The 24,262-nt window shown below is 45.4% G+C and overlaps 1 protein-coding gene and 1 pseudogene across 1 annotated transcript in view; both read left to right on the top strand.

The window, feature by feature from the left end:
- Positions 1-24,262, top strand: part of Tmem163 (transmembrane protein 163) — a 191,396-nt gene that overhangs the window by 45,742 nt on the left and 121,392 nt on the right. The window lies entirely within an intron of this gene.
- Positions 18,592-22,993, top strand: LOC127190883 (40S ribosomal protein S15-like; annotated as a pseudogene).

Genomic DNA, 24,262 nt, shown 5'->3' with positions numbered 1-24,262 from the left:
GCAGGCACAGTGCAAAGATAGATTAACTCACGTTTCCTTTCCCTTGTTGATGGGGTTTTATCAGCTGGTTTGATGCGATAGCAGGAGGATAATTAATGTTCTCACTTAGCGCTGCCTTACAGAGTGCATATTCCTTGTGTGTTGTCCCCATCAGTGTGTAGTGTGTGTGTTCGAGCATATGCCTGCATGTATGGAAGACAGAGGTCAACCTCAACTGTCATCCCTCTGATACGGTCTATCTTGTTTTGTGACAGAATTGTAGCTCTCACTAAATTTGTAGCTTACCAACTATGGTCTGCAGGCTTGCCAGAGGGTCTGAGGGATCGTCCTGTCTCTGTGTTAGCCTCCATATTGTTTGTTTAAATGTGGATGCTAAGGCTAGAACTCAGGTCCTTATGCACTTTACTCATGGAGTTATCTTTCTGGCCTCCCTCTTTCAATATGTGTGTATGACGTATATATTATAATGTTGTGTGATTTGACTTATGTGAACTATCCACAACAGGCAAATGGGTGGAGGGTAAAAGCAAATTAATGGTTGCCTAGGACTAGGAATGTTGGTGCCCATGAGGAGAGACTTCTAAGAGATAGAGAGCCTCCTTTAGAGGCGTCAACAGTCTTCTGAAGTTCAGCATGGTGACAGCTGTAGAATTATGAACACAACAAAAACCTTATTGAGTTGTACACTTTAAATCTGTTTATTGTGTGATATGTAATGACATCTGAATTAAGGCACCAGAACAAGATATGTTTGAATATATGTGCCCACCGTTTGCATATATCTATGTCCATGTGTCCGTGTCTATTTATCTATCTGTCTACCATCTATCTCTCTCCCTATCTATCTATATGTCTGTTTCTTGTCTGTCTGTCTGTCTGTCTGTCTACCTACCTGTCTACCTACCTATTACCATAGAAAACACACCTCTTAAGGAGAGCACACAGAAGGGTGATTCTCTATCCATCAGAAGGAGTGGAGATTCAGGGATCTGAATGTTTTAATTATGATTTTCTTTTCAGCAAGGAGGGCAAGCAACCACTTAGTGAATTGCAGTAGCTTGTCTCAGACAAGTTGCTTAGTTTTTGGCCTTTTTTTTCTCTCCAAGCTCATTTATTTCAAGCTGGTGACTTAGAATTGGTAGTGAGCTGAGTCCATGTGGATACTGGCAAATGCTGCAAGTCAGAACACAGTTTTTTTTTTTTTTTTTTGAGACATGGTTTATTGTAGCTCAGGCTAGCCTTGAACTTGCTATGTAGTTGAGGATGAACTTTTGAATCTATGTATGTATGTATCATCTATATATCTATATCTATATCTGTCTATATATATATATTTATCATCTATCTTTCATCTACCTATATGTATCTGTCTATATTTATCTATACCTATCTATTTATCACTTATCTATTATATATCTATATCTATCTATCATCTATATCTATTAATAAATCAATCTACCTATCTATCATCTATCATCTATATCTACCTATCACTTATCTATTCTATCTATCTATCTATCTATCTATCTATCTATTTATCTATCTATCATCTACTTACCTACCTATTCAATTATCTACCTATCATTCATCATCTACAATTGCTGGGAAGGCAGGTATGTATTTGTATTGTGTTTGCAGTGTGGGGGATGGAACCCAGGTGTCTTAGTTACTTTTCTGTTGCTGTGATCAGACGCTGTGACTAAAGTGACATATAAAAGAAGTGTTTAATTTGAGGCTTACAGTTTCAGAGGGTTAGAGTCCATGATGACAGAAGAAGGGCCTAGTGACAGGAACTGAGAGCTTACATCATGATCTGCAAGTTGAAGACACAGAGAGAGGGGAGAAGATGGGAGGGAACAAGAGAGAGCATGAGACACAGAGAGAACAAGAGTGATATAGAGTCAGTCAGACAGACAGACACACACACGGGGGCGGGACTTGGAATAATGCTAGTCTTTTAAAATATCAAAACTCATCCCCCAGTGACACACCTCCTCCAACAAGGCCATATCTTCTAACCCTTCCTAAACAACTCCACCAACTGAGGGCTAAATATTTAAACATATGAGCCCATGGAGGCTATTTTCATGCACGTCACTATCTCCACTCCCTGGCCCCAAAAGGCTCATGACCATATCATAATGTAAAGTGCATTTCATGGAATTTCAAAAGTTCCCATTGTCTTTCACAGTTTCAACACGATTGAAAAGTCCAACGTCTCTTCTGAGACTCAAGGTAATCTCTTAATTGTAACCTCTTATAAAATCCAAAAGTAAATTATATGTTTCCCATAGCAATGATACATTACATGCATTACCATTGTAAAAGGGCAACATGGGGCCATAGTGAGGAAATATTGGACCAAAGCAAGACTGAAACCCAGTAGGACAAACTCCAATCCTGTAGATTCAGGCCTGATGTCAGAGGAGTTGGATGGACCAGTTTTGCTGGTTGCAATACATTTCTTTCTCTTACACTGTTTCCATTCCCTGCCTGCAGCTTTTCTTGGCAGATGTCTCTTGACATCTTGAGGTCTCCAAAGCAACCAGGCTTCTCTTTCATAGCATCACACAATGGTTTCTCAAGACCTTCATGAAGGGACTTACTAATATATATCTGGTCTCAGAGGCTCTTCCAAAGCACACAGGAAGATTCTACAACCCCTTTACTTGTGTACCCTTTATGACCCTGTCTTAGTGTTCAGTTGCTGTGGAGAGACCCTATGACCATGTCAATTCTCATGAAAGAAAGCATTTAATGAGGACTTTCTTACAGTTTCAGAGGTTTAGCCCATTATCATTGTGAAGGGGAGCATTGTGACATACAGGCAGACATGGTGCTGGAGAAGTTGAGAGTTCTACATGCAGATCTGGAGGCCTGGCTTGGGCCCACCCCCAGTGACATACTCCTCCAACAAGAACACACTTACTCCAACTAGGCCACCCTCCTTGTCCCTCCCAAGTAGTGTCACAGCCTGATAATTAAGGATGAAAACATATGATCTAATGGGAAGCATTCTTTTTCAAACTACCACAGACTCTAAAGCCAGAACACCATTGATAACACTGCCAAGTTTAACTGACTTCTTGGGGGTGGAGTCTGGCTCCCTTAAATCACATTTTCTTAAGATTTTCTTTGTTGTTACTCTTTAGGAACAGCATATCTTTCAGGCCTTTCCTTTCTACAAGTTGAAAGCTTAGCTGAGAGTCTTGACCTGAGGACACTCATTTTCAATCAGGCATGTCCTTATCTCTTTCAGCACAAGCCTTGGATCCAACCTTAAATATCCTCGTGGCCTGTTTTGCTTCAAACTGTACACTTTGTATTTATTTTTGTCCTGCTTCCTCTTTTCACTGTAAACCTGCATAAAAGTGATTACTAATAATCCTGAGATAGTCAATACTAGGCTATCTTGAAATTTCCTCCACCAAGGAAATTGTTCTAATACGTTTCAATGTAGCTTCAGGCAAATTGTTTGGAGAAATAAATTACCTAAGATAACATATTGAAGAGTAGGGACAGTGACCAAGTGGTAGGTGGTTCACTGGTGCTCTGTGACAAAACAAAAAACAAACAAACGAAGGCACAAGTGTTTTGAAAATCAGAGCTTATCTCAATGACACACCTCCTCCAATAAGACCACATCACCTAATCCTTCTTAGACAGTTCTACCAAGTGTGGACAAAACATTCAAACATATAAGCATATGGGGAACTATTTCCATTCAAACCACCACACCATGATTTCATACATGCTAGATTAGCACACTGTTGATTGAGAGAAAAGGTCAGAAATCAGCCAAAATATCATAAAAATGGTCTCTACACCAGTTACTAACATTGTTCCCCTCCAACACCTCTTGATCTGGGTTGCCATAGTCCATACATAGTCCATATTGCTCTCAGCACTACTGTCTTCCAAGCTTCTATTAGAATGGCCCAATAAGCTCTGCTTAGAGTATTCAACCATTTTCCTAGTCCAAAGTCCCAAACTCTTGCACATTCCGCCAAAACCAAACCACCACCACCACCACCACCACCACCAACAACAACAACAACAACAACATGGTCAGTTCTGTCCCATCAATACCCTTCTTCTGGTACCAGATTCTGTCTTAATTACTTTTATATTGCTATGAAGAGACACCATGACCAAGTGTTTAATTTGAGACTTAAGGCTTTAGAGAGTTAGAATTCATCATGGCAGAGCAAAGGCATGGTAGCAGAACAGTTGAGAGCTACATCTTGATCCATAAGTTGGAGGCAGACTGAAAGCTATCTGGGAATGGTACAAGTCTTGTAAACCTTTAAAGCCCACCCTAGTGACATGCTTCCTCCAATGAAGCCACACCTCTAATCCTTCCCAAACAGTTCCATCAACTAGAGACCAAACATTTAAACATATGAGTGTGGGGGGAATCATTTTCATTCAAATCACACAGGTTTCATAGATTCTAGGTAAGTATTTTGTTGACTGATCCACATCCTTAGCTTCATCCTACTTTGTTTGTTTGTTTGTTTGTTTTTGTCCCAGAGAACCTGGGAACCACTCACCACTGGATCACTGGCCCTACTCTTCCTGGAGGGTTTGTTTTCCTACTGGCAGATGGTAGCTTGGGAGACTGGTCTTGACAGAGGGGTATGGTATGGTGTGGAAGACTAGCTGAAGGCCTCTGTTAGGCTCTCACATTCCCAGGAACACATCTCCCTGGCTTGGGTTAACCTGAGAGGTCTTTCCTTTCTTGGGAGATATGAACTGTGGGATGTTTACTAATTGTCTGTGAGTGCTCTTTCATGACTATTCTGCCTGCAAGTCTGCCTTCATATATTAGTTTCGTTGTCTGTAGCTGTGGTTAAAATACCCTGACAAAAGCAACTTCAGAGAAAGAGGGTTTATTTTGTCCACAGTTCCAGGGCACAGTCTATCAGTGGAGATGTCAAGGTGACAGGAACTTGAAGTGGCCACTCACATCACATCCACAGTCAAGTGCATAAAGCAATGATGCTCAGCCTGCTTTTGCTCCTGAGAGAACCCCTTCCTTTTGAAATTTTCAACCTGCAATGGGTAGTCTTTCCCACCTCTATTAATGAAATAGAGGTAATTCTCTACAGACAAGCCCACAGGAAGTCTAATTTTTGTTGAAATTTCATCTATCTATCTATCTATCTATCTATCTTATTATTATCTATCTATCTATCTATCTATCTATCTATCTATCTATCTATCCATCCATCCATCCTGTAGCTCAATGTGTCCTGGAATTCCCTATGTACCTCAACTTGACTTTTAATTAATGGAAGTGTCCTGGCCCTGTCTCCCATGTACTGGAATTACAGACATGTACTATCATTTGTAGTTCATTTTAAGCCCCCAACCCCACCCCATTTTGGGACAAAACCTCATGAAGCCCATGCTAGCCTCAACCTCCTTAAGTAGCCAAGGATAACCTTGAACATCTGATCCTCTGGTGTTCAACTCCCTAGTGCCAGGATTACAGGCATGTACCCTCACACTTGGTTCATTGGATTCTGGATGGAACCCAGGGCTATAGTACATGCTGAGCAAGCACCCTACCTACTGAGCTAAATTCTAGCTCCTCATTGTGCTATCGAGAGTAGACAGTTTGACCAGTAAATCTTGAAACCAGATCCGTTGAAGAGTCTGCTCACTCACCTGGCGATTGCTTCTGAATTCCATACTAGGATTGCAATGATTTACCTTCTGAGGTAAGGGCCCAGAACCCACTGTACTTCTTACTTGCCTTCTTTAATTAATTCAGCCTGATTTAGGCTTAGCTATCTAAAAGTCATGTTTTTCCCAGACAGGGAATATCTGAATTATTCATTTCCTTCCCATAATAAACTGGGCGTATAGGCCCCTTGAGAAATCAGTGCTACACATCTTAACACTATTTACAAAAAATGTGTTGTTTTGTCAGCATCTCTCAGGGAGATTGGTAATAAGTTGGCTCACTAGAAATTTTAGGAGTAATAGAAGTTTTGGGAAAATTTGAGGTGATGTAAGTAACTAAAATATAAAGACCCAAATGGTTCAGATTCTTTTCATTGGTTGATTTTTTTTTTTCTAAAAAGAAAAGCAGGGCTCAGGATATACAGCTCAGTTGGTAGAGTGCTTGCCCAGAATGCAGCAGAAACCCTGGGTGTGGTAATGTATGCCTATAAGCTTAGAACTTGGAGGATGAAGGCAGGAAGAGTTCACGGTCATCTTCAGCTAGTGTGAGGTCGGCCTAGGTTACATGAGACCCTCCGGGGTCGAGGAGACAGAGAGAAACAGAAAGACAGAAAGAAAGGGAGGGGGAGGGAGGGAGAAAGAGAGAGACAGACAGACAAGGGGGGAGGGAAGAAAAGAAGCTGGATAGTCTGAGTGTTTTGTTAATTTTTCCTAATATTTGGTGTGCCATGTTTTGTCGGCGATGATCTAAATGCAATTTCAACTTGAAACTTTTCTGAAGCGAGGTCTTTCTTAGGAGTGGAAATTATTCACATACATTTTTTTTGTGAGACTACATATTGCAATGTCACATTAGTACCTAGAAAGTGCAGGTTGCTGTTTCCTCTCATCAAGACATGAGGGAGAGAGACTTCCACGTTCACATGGAGTGAGACCTGTGACACAGTGAGTTAAGAACAAAGGCCCTTTAGATTGCAGCGTGTGGCTGAGCTGACTATTACCAGGAAGTGTATCCTCCAGTGTTGAGCAACGCATATCCTTGACAGAGTGTTGGTTTGTGTGTGTATATCAACGAGGTCCAGACAAATGGTGACCTTTCTCTTCCCAATGGCCATGCCGTTGTGTGTACATAACAGGGTGGGCGTATGCTTAGGAGAATGTTGTTTCAGAATGCTAAATAGTTATACAGTAGTAACATACCATGATGTGGTTCTGTGTGATCCTTAGTCCCGTTGCTGAGATGACAAATGAATGCCCTTTCTAGTGGCTTAAAACCATACAATGCTTTTACTGTTCTGAAGGTCAGAAGTCCACAGTCGGTCTCGGTGGACCAAAATCAAAGCAGTGATAGCTCTGTGTTCCTTCCAGGGCCTTCAGGGAGAATATGTTTTCTGCTTTTTTTTTTTTTTTAATGCTTCCAGCTCCTAGAAGATTCTAGGGCAGGGTTCTTAACCTTCCTAATGCTGTGACCTTTTAATACAGTCCCCCATGTTGTGGTGACCCCCAACCATAAAATTATTTCGTTGCTACTTCACAACTGTATTTTGCTCCTGTTATCAGTCAGTGTAAACATCTATGTTTTCTGATGGTCTTAGGTGGCCCACAGGTTGAGAACCACTTTTCTAGTGGCTCCCACGAGCTTCCTTGATTTGTGGATTCTTGTCTGTTTTGAGTTCATAGCTACTTCTCTTTCTCCCCGCCCCCCCTTCTGTCTCTCACTTTCTTGTTTCAGGGTTTTTGAAATTCCAAGGTCAGCCTGGATTATCTGGTAAAGAGAAAAAGTCTCAAAACCCTTAGTGCTTACAAAGATCCTTTGGTTATGTGAGGCCACTTATGTATAGGCCCTAGAGACCTGGATATGGACACCCCCTGGGAGAGTTGCTGCTCTACAGTTTCCACACATTGCTAGCTTGAGGTACAGGTGCAATGCCATTTAACTAATGTCTGCTTCTGAGCACTTGGGATGCAAAGGCATGGAGCAGTTTCAGCCTTGAAGGGAGGGAAAGAAAGTCATGAAAGAATGTGTGGGCTTGGAGGATCTGGAGGTCATTCATGAGTGGTGACTCTAGCCTTAGGTTCCAATAGAAGGTGGCTACTGAGGAAGGCAGAGAGCAGTAAGTCCTGTGTATAAACCTCTCTTGTGTGCCCTCTCCTGTGGATTAGAAAGGCTCAGGTTAGTGTTGAATATATGTGTGTGGCTGTTCCCTTGTGTGTGCCTCAACTTGTGTGCACTTTCCTATGGAGGCCAGAGGTCAGCCTTGGATGTCATTGCTTAGGAGTTATGCACTTTGTTTTTATAGATAGGGTCTCTCACTGAGGCCCTGGGCTCATTGATTTGGCCAGCTCCACTTCCTGGGCACTGAGATTTCAAGAGGGAACTACCATGCTCAGCTTTGTGTATGAGTGCTAGGTCCACATGCTTTTTCACATAAATTTATGTAGAGGAACTCTCTTATATGCTGTGTGGAAGCATCATCTGTCAATAGAAAATGGATGGCTTGTTAGCAGAGGCAGGAAATAGGAGGTGGGAGTTCTGGCTGGAAGAGATGAACTCTGGGATAGAGTGAAAGACAGGAAGATTTGCCCCAGATTTTGAAGAAGAAAGACGCATGGGACTGAGAGAGGTAACCAGCCATGTGACACACATAGAATAGAGTAAACATGTAATGTAAGTTACGAGCTAGTTGGGGTATGAGCCAAAGCTTATGGCCTGGGCATTGATTCATACATACCAAAGTTTCAGAGTCGTTTTTCGGGAACTGGGGCACACGAGAAAAACCCATGGTTACAACTTCATATGCTGAGCCATTGTCTCCCCAGCTCAGCAGAGTGAGTCTTTGTTTTGTCTGCAGGCATAAACAACATATACTCATAACAGTCTAAGTTCACCACTAGAACCTAAATGCTAAGACATGGTTTTTGACTAGTTTTTTAAAAACATAATAATCATAGCCTCCTCCTTCCTCTCCTCCCGGTCCTCCATTCCTCCCTCTTCCCCATATGTCCCCTCCCCTCCCACTCAGAAAAGGGGAGCCTCCCCTCCCCCACCTATCAACCTACCCCAGCTCGTCAAGTAGGTTATATTAGGAATGAGTGCATCCTCTTCCACAGGGGGAAGCGACAGAAATATAGGCAACAGAGTCCACATCAGACATAGCCCCTGATCCCCTTCTTAGGGGACCCACGTGAAGACCAAGCTGCTCAATGGGTACCTATAGTCTATGCCTGGTCCTTAGTTGGTGCTTCAGTCTCCACAAGCCCCCCTGGATGGCTCTGTTGGTCTTGTGGAGCTCCTATCCCCTCCTGATCTTTCTATCCTTCCCCTAACTCTTCCACAAGGCTCCCCACACTCTGCCTAGTGTTCAGCTGTGAGTCTCAGCATCTGTTTCTGATCAACAGATTTTTGCTTATGGAATTTGTGATCCAAAATTGAATGCCACAGCCATCTTTTAAGATGTAGGCAGGGAAATAACAAGATAACATTTGCACCTTGGATAACTGGCCCTGAGTGGGGTTAGGGATATGAACAGTAGACAGAACATCCTAAGTAGCCCCCCACCCCACTAATGGGGAGCTAGGAAGATAAGGATGGGGTAGGCAATAGGAACAGAGCAATAGTGTTGGGCCTGAGGTGGGCAGGGTGGGGAGAACTGACAAGACCTCAATGACGTGATTGTTGAGCAGGTAGAGGACAGCTGACTAGAGTCCTGCATGGATGGAGGCCCTGTTAACAGATGTAGGGAATATAGCAGGGTTATCATGGGGTCGTACATCATAGATGTGAGTGTTCGTGTTATAGACTGGTAAGTCATTCAAATAGGAATGAGTGATAGATCATACAGTCACAGTGATGTGTGTATCCCTGAGGTGAATTCTATATTTTCATACCCTACATTAGCTTCCTGTACAGTGTGCAGGTTAGGGGCTTTTTTTGACAAAGGAGTTAACAGCTGATGAATTTGTGTTACCTTTCATATGTACAGGCCAGGCCTTGAAGAGATAGCTCAGTAGGTAAAGTGCTTGCCATGCAAGATGAGGACCTGGGTTATATCACCAGGGCTTGTGTAAAAAAGCCAAGCAGGGTGGTTTGCACCTGTAATGCCAGTGCTGGGGATGTGAAAACAGGAGGCTCCCCAGGATGTGCTGGGATGCCAGTCTAGCCTCCTTGATGAGTTCCAGGCAAATGAGTGGCTGTCTCAAAACCAAGCAAGCAACCCCGCAAAACCAAGGTGGATGGTGACTGGGGAATAATACCTGGATTTGACTTCTGGTTTCATACATGTAAGCATACACACGCACCTACACATGAGCACCCCCTACATGCATAGCACGTACAAATTTACAGTTAACTTTTCAGACCAAGTCCTATTTTTGTCTTTTCAAAAAAAAAAAAAATAGAGGCTAGAAAGATGGCTCCATGGTTAAAAGCACATACTGTTCTTGCAGAGGACCTGAGTTTGGTTTCTAGCACCCATATTGGGTGACTCACAACTCCCTTTAAGTCCAGTTTCAAGGGATCAGATGCCCCTTTTTTATTTTTTTACATTCAGGAGTACCTGCACTCACATACTCATAAAAGGTATTTCTCTCTCTCTCTCTCTCTCTCTCTCTCTCTCTCTCTCTCTCTCTCTCTCTCTCTCTCTCTGTATGTGTGTGTGTGTGTGTGTGTGTGTGCACATGTGCAATGGCCTATCCTATGTATGGAGGTCAGAAGACAACTTTCAGGGGTCAATTCTATACTTTCGCCCGAGACCTCAGGAATTGAATTTAGGCCATTAGATTTGGTGAAATTAGCCCCTCCAAATTCTGGTCCCCCCTGACTTATGGCTATCTAGTGAGGGGTGGTGAATGAGCTATAACTGACACATATAACAGTGATGATAATAATGGTTAGTAGTAAGAAGAGATGTTACAGATGGACTGTCCAACACAGCAGGCTACGTTCTGAGCAATCGCAAGCTCATGTCATCTTCACAGTAGTCCTATAGGAGTGTACTTTCTTGTTTCCCATTTCATGGCCGAGGCAACCAAAGTTCCAGAGAGGTACGTGGAGAAATGAGCCCCAAATCACCCAGCTAGAGAGGGCTGGAGCTAGGTCTAGGGTTTGGTTCAGGTGCTCTCAAGCCTGTGAGTTTGTCTCAGGTCTGTCAATGGTGGGGCTTGCCTTCTACTCAGCCTCATGAAGCTCAGCGCCTGTGTCTCCTGTCCTCTGCCACGCTGTCCCTCCAAGATGGTAGGAAGGGCTGTGGAGCCCATACTTTTGTGGTAGTGGTATTTCTTTCAAAAGCAGTGGTAGGAAGGAAAGGCCTCTGAAGAGGTTGTTGGGGGCAGTGTGAGGAAGGGGCATAGAGATTGAGCAATGTTGGGGTTGCTTAGTCATGGTGGGTATCTGGATGGCCAACCACAGATGGGATGTTCACCTTACTCAGGCAAGCCTCTATCTCACTATGTGAAGTGGTCCTTTCGATTGCGCCTCCTGAGTGCTGGAATTGTAGGCATGTGTGACTCTGCCGAGTTTGTACCGTGTTGGGGCTGGAACCCAGGGCCTCAGGCATGCTTTACTACCTGAGCTGTATTTATGCCCAGGTCCATGTAAGTTTTAAACCAAGGAATCTGGTGTGGGTGCAGAGTCAGGCTAGTGAGAGGCATTGGATGTGGCTTGGTGAGTGTGGTTTCCTGAGCATCCTTACCTGGGTCCACATTACTTGGGTCTGCAGGGCTGGGGCCAGCCTCCTGGGGGCCTCTTATTGAACTGAATTGTCTGTGTGGATGGTGAATGGATGGCGAAGGTGAGAGGAGAGGCCTCTGGGTACCCTAGCTCTGCAGCAGTTGCCCAGCCTTGCCTTGTTTGTCTGAGTTAGCTTTTGTGGAGAACTGTGGTGCTGCTGAGGAAAAGAAAAAGGACAATGCAACCCTAGTCACCGGTCAGCGGCTGTGGCTGGGCAGTGCCACAGAGGCCATTCCTGTAGGGCAGGTGGTGTGGGGTACAGAGGGCCTGCCTTGCACAGGACAGGGACCTGGGAAGATACATTATCTAACCATCTAAGGATGGAACCTGAACTGAGCTTGCAAGAGTCATGATATCACAGACAGATATATTGTTCATTAAAGCTCTGAGGTAGTTAACACCACGTAATTGGTTCTTGATGGGAGGGTTTCCAGTTACAAATGGGAAGCCAGTGATCTCAGATCCCAGCGGGAGCTCTGTTGAAAGGCAAAGCCATTGGTTTTCTGCAAGGGGGCCTTCCCTGTGGACACGCCCCTTCCCCCTCTCAGCTCCTGCCTTGGCCTGCATACATGCTGCTCTTCCCCTGCCTAAGGCAGGATTCTAGTGGGTCTTCAGGTGAGTTACTGAATCTTGCAACTCAGCTCTCTTTTTTTTTCTCCCCCCACCCCCGCCCAAGGTATATTTTATTTTCATTTACGTATATGTGTGAACATATGCCACATGTATGGGGGCATTCGTGGAGGCCAGATGAGGGTGTCAGATCTGGAACTGGAGTGGCTGGTGAGCTCTCTTACTTGGGATCTGGGTCTTTTTTTTTTTTTTTTTTTTTTTGGTTTTCCAAGCCAGAGGTTTCTCTGTGTAGCCTTGGCTGTCCTGGCCTCACTTTGTAGACCAGGCTGGCCTTGAACTTACAGTGATCTGCCTGCCTCTGCCTCCTGAATGCTGGGATTAAAGGCCTGTGCCACCACCGCCCGGCTCTGGGTTCTGGGTCTTTCTGAATATCAGCAAGCGCTCTCAGCCTCTGACTCATCTTTCCAGCCCCATACTCTGCTTTTTGCTTTTAGTTAGTAATGAACATGCCTGACTGTGGGCTTGCAAAAGCTACTTTGGGTTGTGGCTGTGGAGTACGGGATGGCATGTGCCAGGAGATGGCAAGTGTCGGGGCGAGGATGCCCAAGAGGCCAGACCAGAATCTCTCTGAGCAACGCTGCCCTCACCCCAACCTTCCTTCTGGGTGCTCAGAAGGCTTATGTTTCCTGTTTCCAGATGGGCACCGTGTCTAGTGCATGCTTCAGATGCCACAAGAATGCTCTGTGGCCCTCAATGAGGTATTGCGAAAATCTCGGGGCCTTGAAGCAGACATTTAAACTCTTAGGCTTTCTTCCCTCAAGTGTCCTTTACTGTACTTGGAGGGAGAGTTGTGAAATTAAACAACTGAGATGAGACGGTGTGTTAAATTATTATATTGGGAAAAGGCTCCTTTATGCTAAGCATTGTGTAGGGATAATGGCTGGTATGTGTGTGTGTGTGTGTGTGTGTGTGTGTGTGTGTGTGTGTGTGTGTGTGTGTGCGCGTGTGTGTGTGCACATGTCTGAGTTGGTAAAGTGCTACTTAAACCTGAGGTTATGAGTTTCATTTCCAGGCTATGTAAAAATGGTAGGTGTGGGGAAGAGCTTCTGTAGCTCCAGTGCTGAGGGGAGCAGGAAGGAGAGACAGAGAGAGAAACAGACAGACATGGGAGAATCCCTGGGCCTTGCTGGTCAGCCATTCTAGTGAAGTCGGTGAACTCTCTAGGTTCAGTGAGACTGTCTCAGGAAATGAAGTGGGGAACATGAGGAAGACACCCACCTGAGGGTTACTATTGCTGTGGTGAAATGGCCGTGGCCAAAGCAACACTTCCACTTCCACATCACAAGAAGTCAGGACAGGAACACAAGCAGGGCAGGAACCTGGAGGCAGGAACTGATGCAGAGGCAATGGAGGAGTGTTGCTCACTGGCTTGCTCTCCATGGCTTGCTCAGCCTGCTTTCCTATAGAATCCAGCACCACCAGCCCAGGGATGGCATCACCCATGATGGCCTGGACCCTCCCCCATCAACCACTAGTCAGCATGTAAAGTGAACAAATTAAAAATAAATATTTTAGAAAAAGGAAAAAGAGAAAGAAAATACCTCACAGCTGGATCTCATGAAGGCCTCTTCTTCATTGAGGTTAGGGTCTTTCAGATAACTCTACCTTTTGTTAAGTTGATACAAAACTAGCTAGCACAACCGCCAACATCAACTTCTGGCTTCCGCATGCATGTGCACATGCATACCTATGCATGCAACACCTCTACACACACACACACACACACACACACACACACACACACACACACACACACACACACACTCAGATAAAGTAAAAGAACCTATAGATCGAGTCGCAGTGAAAATCACCACAAACACGTGGCTTAAAAACACCATAATTGCTATTATTTTTGTGTTTCTATGGGTGGGAAATTTAGAGGCACATTATTAGGATATTCTGGCATATGGTCCCTGATGAGGGTGCTGAGGCTGGCCTCACCTCAAAGGCTCTGGAGCATCCATGCATAGCATTTGACTAGGGATCCAGGAATGGACCACGTGGGCTCTTTGTCATTCACAGAGCCCTAGCATCTGCCTGTCTCCACCTCACCAGCACCAGGATCACAAGTATGGGCCACCAAAGCTGGCTTAGGTTGGTTGTTGGAGATAGGAACTTAGGAACTAAAGCTTAAGTAGCAAGAACCAGAACCTTGGTTCTTTTCTCCGATGTTTTTACTGACTGTATGGATGCCTAGAAAGACACAGAATCTTTCTACACAGAATAGGAAGGAGTGGCCAAGCTCAGAAGAATTCCCCTTTGGGGAAAACATCATAAGGAGGAGGTGTTTGCTTAAGGAGAGGACCTTTGGTCTCTAGAGTGCTGGCATAGTCTGAAAGTGATCAGAAGAGTTTTCCTTTCCTACGTGTCCCTAGTCTTCAGAAGTAAAGGAAGCAGCCCTGGCGGCTGCTGCTGTGGGAAGGAAGTGGCCATGGGTTGCTGGGCCTCTCGTTTGAATTGGTCCTCAGTGGTGGTCTCTTTCATGTAGCACATGCTAGAGGCTGAGAGCCAGTGTGTCCTTCCTGTGAGAGTTCTTATAGAGGCTGGATTGTTCAGCAGACCTGCATGAAGACTTGAACACATGCAAGCCAGGCCCACCTTGCTCCAAAGGAACGTGAGACATCCATGTAGCCAACCTTCTTTGCAGTTTTCCTTAGCTTCTCAGATGATCGGTTGTTTGCTTAAACTATCCTCAGTTAACAATACGCTTGTTGTGTGTTGTGTCTTGTAGAGGAGAAAGATAGCGAAGACTATGCTGCTCACACATGTTATTTTTAAGCCTAATGAACAAGGAACCCATCATTAGAGAAGACGTCCATCTTCACTCATGATGGACGGCTCTGTGAGCCTCAGCAACTCCAGCGTGGGGGTAGACTTGGAACTAGAATGCAGTTCAAGCTACTTGTCATTTACCCAAGCGAATAAGCAGAGACAGCCATGGACTTCTCTTTTTAAGAAAAATATTTTAATTTGGTGTGTGTGTGTGTGACACCATGTGAAAGGCACATTTACAGCACCTGACCTTGGTTTACCAACATCACTCTCTAGACTCAGCTAGAGCCCAGCACAACAGAGGCTCAGGCAGCCAAGGCAGAGTATCCCACCCTCAGTTTATTATCTCTGCATTTTTTTTTTTTTTTGAGTAGCAAGAAGTTCATGAAGGATTTTGAATTTGACGAATCTTTGGGATTCTATTGAGTTCTGTCCTAGGTGTTTGTCTTGCTTAACGAGCCCATGGCTTTGAGGACCATCCTGCATGTTATCAGAGTTGTTTAGGGAGGGTCACATCCTGGACCCTGGCATCCCTAACAAGCTAGGTTCAGCCATATTACCACCTCAATAAGTCAATAAAGAGTCAAGAGATAGCAAAAACTGAAGCCACAATGGGAAGAGAAAAACAACTGAGGTCCTACCACTCTCCCTCCCCACCCCAAATCCATCTGGGACTTGGCATGAGGTTTCGTTTTAAACAGAAGGCAAGAGGGGTGCATAGCTAAGCAGTTCCCACCAAAGTGTGGTCCCACTCATCACTGACCCATCATTGCCCGGGCTCCGGTTTCTCCTGCAAGATGGTTTGACAAATCGTCAGAACCGTGAAGTCTCTTGGGAGAGAAGCTCTTTCTCTGCCTGGCATCAGATTTCCATCTTTCCCTTTCTGGCAAGCAGGGATCCAGTTTTGGGGCCACCATTTTTTTAGCCTGGTAGCCAACATGGGCAAGAGCGTAGTATATCTATACTGGGTAGTTTTCTGTCAACTTGACACAAGCTTGAGGCATCAGAGAGGAGGGAGCCTCGATTGAGAAAATGTCTCTATAAGACCAGGCTATAGGCAGGCCTGTAGGACACCTTTTAAATTAGTCATTGATGGGGGAGGGGCTAGTTCACTGTGGGTGGTGCCATCCTTGAATTGATGGTCCTGGGTTCTTTAAGAAAGCAGGCTAAGCAAGATGTGATGAGCAAGCCAGTAAGCAGCACTCCTCCATGGCCTCTCCATCAGCTCCCGCCTCTAGGTTCCTGCCCTCTTTGAGTTCCTGTCCTGACTTCCTGTGATGATGAACAGTGGTGTGGAAGTGCAAGCCAAATAAACCCTTTTCCTTCCCAAGTTGCTTTGGTCACGGTGTTTCGTTGCAGCAATGGTAACCCTCACTAAGACAGTCTCTTTAGAATACCTTCCCTCCTGCCAGGAGGGTTGGAGACAGGCTTTGAAATACTAGGAGTCATTTCTAAGCATCAGTGGCCAGGCTGATCAGCTTGAAGCCATGCTCCGTTCTAAGGCTTCGCATGCAAGAGCGGGATTCTGACCTCTGTTGGGGCAGTCTCCTACCTCTGCGTGACTGTTTGAGTCTGCTCATCTGGGCTTCGTTCCCTGGGCCCTGAGGTGAAGCACAGCTACTTGAGGTAGAAGCTTAGTCACACCGAGACCTGTCAGTCCCGCAGACCTGATTCAGGGTTCCCAGAGGAGAGTCTGACTGGGCTGAGTCCAGCAAAGCCACCGCTGTGTCCTGTGGCACTGGAGGCATGCGTGGTGCTGGGGGAGTATTAATTCACAAAGCTTAGTTTACGCTCAGTTTCAGCGAAACCAAAGGGCTTGTGCCAGGCCCAGCCCAAAGGAGCTACTCTGTGATATGAAAACCTGCTGGAAACTTCTTTCTCTTTTCGTCTCTTGTGAAGCTTGTGATGTGGTGTGCGTGCGTTCATGTGTGTATGTGTGTACATGTAGAGACTAGAGGTTGATGTTGGGCATCCTTTATGGTGCTCCACCTTATTTTTGAGACAGGTTCTCTCACTGAACCTGGAGCTCACTGATGTGAGCCAGAGTCTGGCCAGTGAGCCGCAGGAGCCCTCTTGTTTCCTCCTTGCCCTGTGTTGATAAAACAAGCACACATCGTGACACCCATTCTACTGCTTATATAGACGCCAGAGGCTGAACTCAGGTCATCATAATTGCACGGCAGGCCCCTTGCCCAGTGAGCCATCTCCCGGGTCCCTGGACGTGACCATTATGGACAGTGCTGGTGGATATGGGGGCGGAGAGGAAAGCTGTTCCTCCCTCTGCTGCTCCCTTTCCTTCCTAGGAGAAAAACCGTAGAGGGGAGAATCATAATTACTCACTCCCTAAACCCCAGCATGAGTCACTGTTAACATTTCAGTCCTGTTCACAGGGAGCCTGCTTTCCCCTCCTGTGTACATACTTCAGTATGGTGTGACTAACTGACGTAAAGACAGGGCATGGCAGATAGGCTAGGGTTCCTTTTGACAGCAGCTCACTTTAGCCTTGGCTCTGCCAGGTTGAGCCAGCCTCTTTTCTCCATTTGGGATATACCCTTCCTGCTCTTTTATAACATCCTCTCCCTTAAACCCCATGTGTGTTCATGTGCGTGTGTGCGTGTGTGCGCGCGTGCGTGCATGTGCATGTGTGTGTGCCTGTGTGTGCCTGTGTGTGCGTGTGTGTGGTGTGTGTGTGCGTGCGCATGCGTGTGCAGGTATGGGTGGGGGCTAGAGGTCAATCTTGTATATTGTTCCTCAGGCTTGATCTTCTTTGAGGCACGGTCTCTCACTGGCCCGGAGCTCACCAATTAAGACTTGGCTGCCCACTGATCCCCAGGGATCCTTCTGCCTCTACCTCTCCAGCAGAGATTAAATGTAGTGTGTGCCAACTCACCTGGGGGCTTCTGGCCTCATGTCATACCTTTTGAATATACTCCCACATCTCCCTGTCCCAGCACAAGCACACATATTTAAATTTTTTTCTTCTAAAGCTGAGATTCTCCATTGGACACACACATGTGTATATAAATATGCACATATATATTAATATGCATATATGTTCATATATACATATATATTCATATATACATATACATACACGTGTGTGTGTGTGTGTGTGTGTGTGTGTGTGTGTATGTGAAGGCCCCAGGTTCACCTTGGGTGCCTTTCCTTTACTGTATTTCACTTTTATTTTTTGAGGCAGGGTCTCTCACTGAACCTGAAACTTACAGATTTCACTAGTTTGGCTGGCCAGTGAATTTTAGGAATCTCCCCTATCCAACCAAGGTTGGGATTGCCTGCCCACACCACTATAACACCCGACTTTTTGTGCATAAGTTCTGCGAATCTGTACTCAGGTCTTTGGGGTTTCCTAGTAAACATCTTACTAACTGAGCCATCTCCATAGCCCTAATTCTGTGAAGTGTAACAAGTATTTACGTTTGCATAATAACTGAGATATCAATAGGTGGGCCATTTGATTCTTAGCCTCTTTGAATCTACACCCTGGCCACCACCCACCTCTTCTTTGTTGCTGTGGTTTGCCTTTCTGAGGACATCACACAGTGGAGTTGAACAGTCATGTGCCGGGTTAGGAGTCTAGCTTCATCCATGCAGCTTAATGCCTTGAGCTTCATTTAGATTGTAATGGGTATCAATATTTTATTCCTGCTCATTGTCATGTAGTATTCTATTACATGGACATACCATAGTTTCTTTATCCATTCTCCCTGACAAAGAAAGTTAGGGTTGTCCTTTTCCAAGCAGCCGCCGAGATGGCTGAAGTGGAGCAGAAGAAGAAGTGGACCTTCTGCAAGTTCACCTACTGAGGCAAAGACCTGGACCAGCTGCTGGACATGTCCTATGAGCAGCTGTACAGCACCCGCCAGAGGCGGCGCCTGAACTGTGGCCTGTGGCGTAAGCAACACTTCTCAAGTGCCTGAGGAAGGCCAAGAAGGAGGCTCCACCCATGGAGAAGCCGGAGGTGGTGAAGACCCACCTGAGGGACATGATCATCCTGCCCAAGATGGTGGGCAGCATGGTGGGCGTGTACAACGGCAAGACTGTCAGCCAGGTGGAGATCAAACCAGAGACGATCGGCCACTACCTGGGCAAGTTCTCCATCACCTACAAGCCGGTGAAGCTCGGCTGGCCGGTTTTGGCAGTTTTAACCAGAGATGCAAACCATTGCATATTGCATACAGATATTTATAGTAACAAACTTTCTCTCAGCTGGAGTAGAAGCTGGCAAGCTTTTTATACAATATTTTATGTATTGTATAATAAATATGTCTGGCATTAGTGGCAGCTGTTTACCTCTGCCATTGTAATTTGAAAGGAGTTGAACACAGTCTTGAAAGTGAATGGGACGGGAGAGATGTAGTTGTGGACTTGGCCTTAGGACACAGGTTGCTAAGACCTTTGGAAGGGAAAATACTTTGGAACAGAGTCTCTGGGTTTTATGGCAGAACAGATTGTGAAGAAATTGTCAAAGTGTTTTCCAGAGGGGTTGCACTGTTGTGTATTCCTGCCAGCAGAGCATGAGGGAGTTCTAATTGTTCTACATTCTTTAAGAAAGTCGCATTTTACCTTACATGTATGTGTGTGAGTTTGTGCACATGTGTATAGGTACCTGCAGAGGCCAGAAGAGGTCATTGGATCCTCCCCTCCCACCCCTGGAAATTGGGATTATAAGCAGTTGTATGCTGTCCACCATGGGTGCTGGAAACCTAACTCTGGTCCTCTGCAAGAACAGCAAGCCTTGAACCATTTCTCCAGCCTCTTGCTCCTCATCCTTTATAGCACTTCCTAGGAGTACTGGTTTTTTCACTTAACTCATATAGTTGGTACAGGGTGTTATCTCATCATGATTTTTTTTCATCTTATTTGTTTTGTTTTTGAGACAGAGTCTCTCAAAGCCCAGGCTGGCCTCAAACTCACTATGTAATCAAAGACCTTGAACGTCTCATCCTCCTGCCTCTACCTCCAGAGTGCTGGGATTGCAGGCGTGCACCTCCACATCCAGTTCATGCAATGCTGGGATGGAACACGGGGCTTTGTGCATTCCAGGCAGGCACTCTACCTACTAAGAGCCAGCCAGCCCCTCATCACTCTTTTGTTCACATTTCCTTAGTGGAAATGATTTAGAACATATTTTCTTGGGCTCATTTGCCATCTGTGTATCATCCTTAGCAAAGTGGCTTTTCAAATCTTTTACCCATTTGAAGAAATGGATTGTTTACTTACAATGTCAACAGTTTATAAAATATACTCTGAATACAACTTCTTTGTCAAATATGTGATTTTAAAAACCCCTTACTTCCTAGTTAGCCGTTTGGATTATTTTCTTTGTAGTATCATTTGAAAAAATAAAGTCAGCTTTCTAGTTCTTTTTCTTCTATGGAGTATGACTTCAGTATTACATCTGTAGATCTCTTTGCCTAGCTGTGTTTCTCCTGTCTTTTGCTTAGGATTTGTATTTAGTTAGGGTTTCTATTGTGGTGAAGAGACACCATGACCATGGTAACTCTTATAAAGAAAAACAGTTAATTGGGGCTGGCTCACAGGTTTAGAGGTTTAATCCATTGTCATCACGGCGGGAAGCATGGCGGCATGCAGGCAGACATGGTGCTGGAGAAGGAGCCAAGAGTTCTACATCTGGATCCCCAGGCAGCAGGAAAAGAATTATAAGCCACTGTGCCTGGGCTTGAGCATCTGAGACCTCAAAGCCCACTCCCACAGTGACACACTTCCTCCAACAAGGCTTTACCTACTTCAGCAAGGCCACACTTCCTAATAGCGCCTCTCCCTGTGGGCCAAGCGTTCAAACCACGAGTCAATGGGAGCCATAACTATCCAAACCACCACAGATGTTAATAGTCTCAAGTGTTACATTATATCCACAGTTTATTCTGTGTTAGCCATTGTGTGATGCATGAGCCCAAATACTGGCTGTATGCATGCATGCGCCCTGGTTAGTTTTTGTCATCTGTTTGGTACCATGTAGAGTCACTGGGGAAGAGGCAACCTCAGCTGATAAATTGTCCAGATCAGACTGGCCTGTGGCCATGCTGTAGGGTATTTGTCTTGATCAGTGACTGAGGATCCAGCTCACTGTGGACAGTGACTTCTCCGGACACTCGGACCTGGGCAGCATAAGACAGTTAATTGAGCATGAGCCAGCAAGCTAGGTTCCTCCATGGTTTCTGCCCTAACTTCTCTCAATCATGGTCTGTGACTTAAAGCACAGCTCAGATAAGCCATTTCCTCTGAAAAGTTGCTTTTGGTTTGGTGAGAGTGTTTATGTTGCAGCAACCGAAAACGAAAGTAGGACAGGAGGTCTGTGTATATATAACTGTGGGTACACATGTGCCACAGCGCACGTGTTGAGGTCAGAGCACCACCTCTGCTGCCAGTTCTCATCTTCTACTGTACTCAGGACAGGGTCCCTTGTTCTTTGCTGCTGTGTGCTGTAGACTAGCCGGCCCATGGACTTCTGGGGGTTCTCTTCTGCCCACTTCCTTTCTCCTTGTTGGAACACTGAGATCAGAGATACAGAGTGCTGTGCCAGCTTTACATGAGTCTTGGGGATTCGAACTCAGGTCCTCATGCTTGCACTGCAAGCACTTTACACACCGAGCCATCTCTTCAGCTCGAGTATTTTGTTTTGTTTTGTTTTTGGTATATGTGCATCCAATTGTTTAAATGTCATTTGTGCAAGAGGACACCTTTTCTTTTTTTCAATTGCTTTTGTGCCTTCATAAGTAGTTGTGGCTGTGGCTGTGTGGGTCCATTGATAAACTTGTCTATCCCTTTACCAATCCCACACTGTGCTAATTACTGCACATTCACAGTAAACCTTCATAGCAGAAAGTGTATTGCTTTTATGTTATTTTTCTTCTGCAAATTTGTTTTAGCTTTTCTAGATCCTTCCATCTGGTTTTTAACATTTATTTATTTATTTGTGTGTGTGTGTGTGTGTGTGTGTGTGTGTGTGTGTGTGTGTGTGTGTGAGCATCAACAAGCTGCAGTGCCTATGTGGAGGGCAGAAGATAACTTGTAGGGCTCAGTTCTTTCTTTTCACAACTTGTGTCCTGAGGATTGAACTTGGATCATCAGGATTAGGTGGCAAGTGCCCGTACCCGCTGAGACATCTACCCAGAAATCATCTGGGTTTTAGATTCAGTTTGTCTGTATCTAGAAGTTTTCTATTGGAATTTGAACAGAGTTAAAGCTATAGACGTATTTGGGGAGACTTGCAACTTTAGTTTGACTAGACTTTCAATCCTTAGCCAGAGTCTCTCCTTCCCTCTACCCCCATTGGCTCACAGACATTTTGAAGTCTCCAACACACTCACACCTAGCTTTGGCATCACGACGACAGAAGCCAGTTGTGTGGACAAAATGCCCCGCTGTCCCTTCCCTTTAATGCTGTGGGCTTACGTCTTCCTCCCAGCTCTTTTCTGCCTTGACTGCCCCTCTGTCGGCTTCCCTCTGAATGCTACTGCATTCTTTGCCTGCCCTATCTAGCCACTTGTCTCATCCTGGCTCCTTCAATCATCTGTGAGGTGAAGGTGGACACTTTTCCTTCTCTGACTTCTGTCCTATTCTACCCTGCAGCCATCACCTGATTGTGTGGAAGGTAAATCTCTCTTTCCACTCCTGAACCTTCTCCTGGGTGGCTTTCAGACATCTTTTATTTTTCCAATGAGGCTTTCATTAAGGATACACATGCAGCAGGCACACAGAGGAAAAAGACGTGTGTGTGTGTGTGTGTGTGTGTGTGTGTGTGTGTGTGTGTGTGTGTGTTGGGGGAGGGGAGAGGGTTGGGAAGCTGAAACCCAGGCTCTCCTTGAGGGTTGGGGCTGCCAGAGTCTTTTGAAGGGTGTTCCTCTCCTAGTTTGGGGTTGGTTAGTTTGAAGAAAGATAAGCTTGGCTGATTGGCCCGCAAGGTTGTTGAGCCAGCCATAAGCATGGGGGCCTGCTGGCGGGAGACAAGGCCTACAAGGCCTTTGTTTTAAGCTGGGAGGTTTTAGTCTTCAGTCGGGAGTGTGAGGAAGAAGCCAGCCATTTTGGAAGTTGGCCATGGAATGTGTCTGACTGCGAGCCCATCCTTCTCCTTCCGAGGTCACCAGCTCCGCTGAGGGCACTCACGGCTCTACCTTCTTCAGCTCATGAAGGAGTGCTGAGGGAAGGGCAGCATTCAGAGTGTCTTAGAGGAAGCTTCATCTGAGGGACCACAATAAAACTCCATCGGTGGCAAAGATCCAGAGCAAAACACAACCGTTTGGTGCTAGTGTGTATCCTTGAAGTGAGCTTGTAAGCCAGATAGCATCTGGAACATGCAAAAAGGGAGACTGTGACGTGCAAAAGGGAGACAGTTATTACTACTGTCATTTCTATTGGGAACATAGCTTAAAAAAAAAAAAAACGAGTTCTTTCGTATGTCCAACACCTTAGGACACAGTCTGAACATCATCTTTAACTGAAGCTGCCTTCTGCCCTGGGGGACAGCTTTCTTGGAGGCCTTTTCTTGTGATGCACCAAGCTTATGCATGGGTATGAGCTTTAGCCTTTCCTCTGCCTTTTTTTTAGCTTTAAATTTCTCATATGTTTGAAATTATTTGGCAGTTTCATACATTGAGTATAATGTGTTTTGATCACACACAGCGCTACTTCCTCTTCCTCCTCCTCTGAGATGCCCTTCCACAGCCCTCTCCCAACCCATGTTGTAATTTCACAGAAAGAAAATCCATTCTTACAGTAGAGCTTTGAAAATTCAGCCACGCACCTGTTTCAAGTCAAAACGTTTCCCCTCTTGAAGGAGAGATGTTTTTACAACTTCTCATTGGCATATGGTGTCAGCCAGTGCCACCACTTTCACATTTTGGAGGCATAATTAGGCACGATCAGTATCCCAACACTGCATCAGTGTGATTCCCAAGATGGCTCCCAGGTGACTCATGGGTGGGCAGCATACACAGCATGGATACTCTACACAACGGGGTGATTCACGGTCCTAGCAGGATGGATAACAACATGGGTCTGAGCCATTAATATACTCAACAGTGAGGAGTGAGACTGCGTCAGGCCACGCTGAACAGCACTTTAAAGCGTGGGCAATACTTACTGTTGAGATTTTCCATTTAATATCAGTGAAATGTGGTTGATCAGAGCATTGAAGTGACCGACAGAACAACCTCTGTTAGCGCCCTGCGTTCTGCAGCTGGACCTGTGTTGGGCTTCTGGCACTATCTCCTCCCATGTGGGATTATTGCCTTCTCCCTCCTATCCTCCCTGCTGAAGATTTACGCGACATGCCGACAGACTGGGGCCACTCATCTCTATATGTCTTCTGCGTCACTGAAGGGATTCCTTAGGCTTGCAGCATTGGTCATGGCTTGCTCTGGTCTCTTTAAGGACGGCAAGGGTTGTCATGCCAAAGAG

Source organism: Acomys russatus, chromosome 6, assembly GCF_903995435.1.
Source record: "Acomys russatus chromosome 6, mAcoRus1.1, whole genome shotgun sequence".
Taxonomy (NCBI): Eukaryota; Metazoa; Chordata; class Mammalia; order Rodentia; family Muridae; genus Acomys; species Acomys russatus.
The sequence above is the reverse complement of the archived record's forward strand: the minus strand, read 5'-3'. Positions and strand labels throughout refer to the sequence as shown.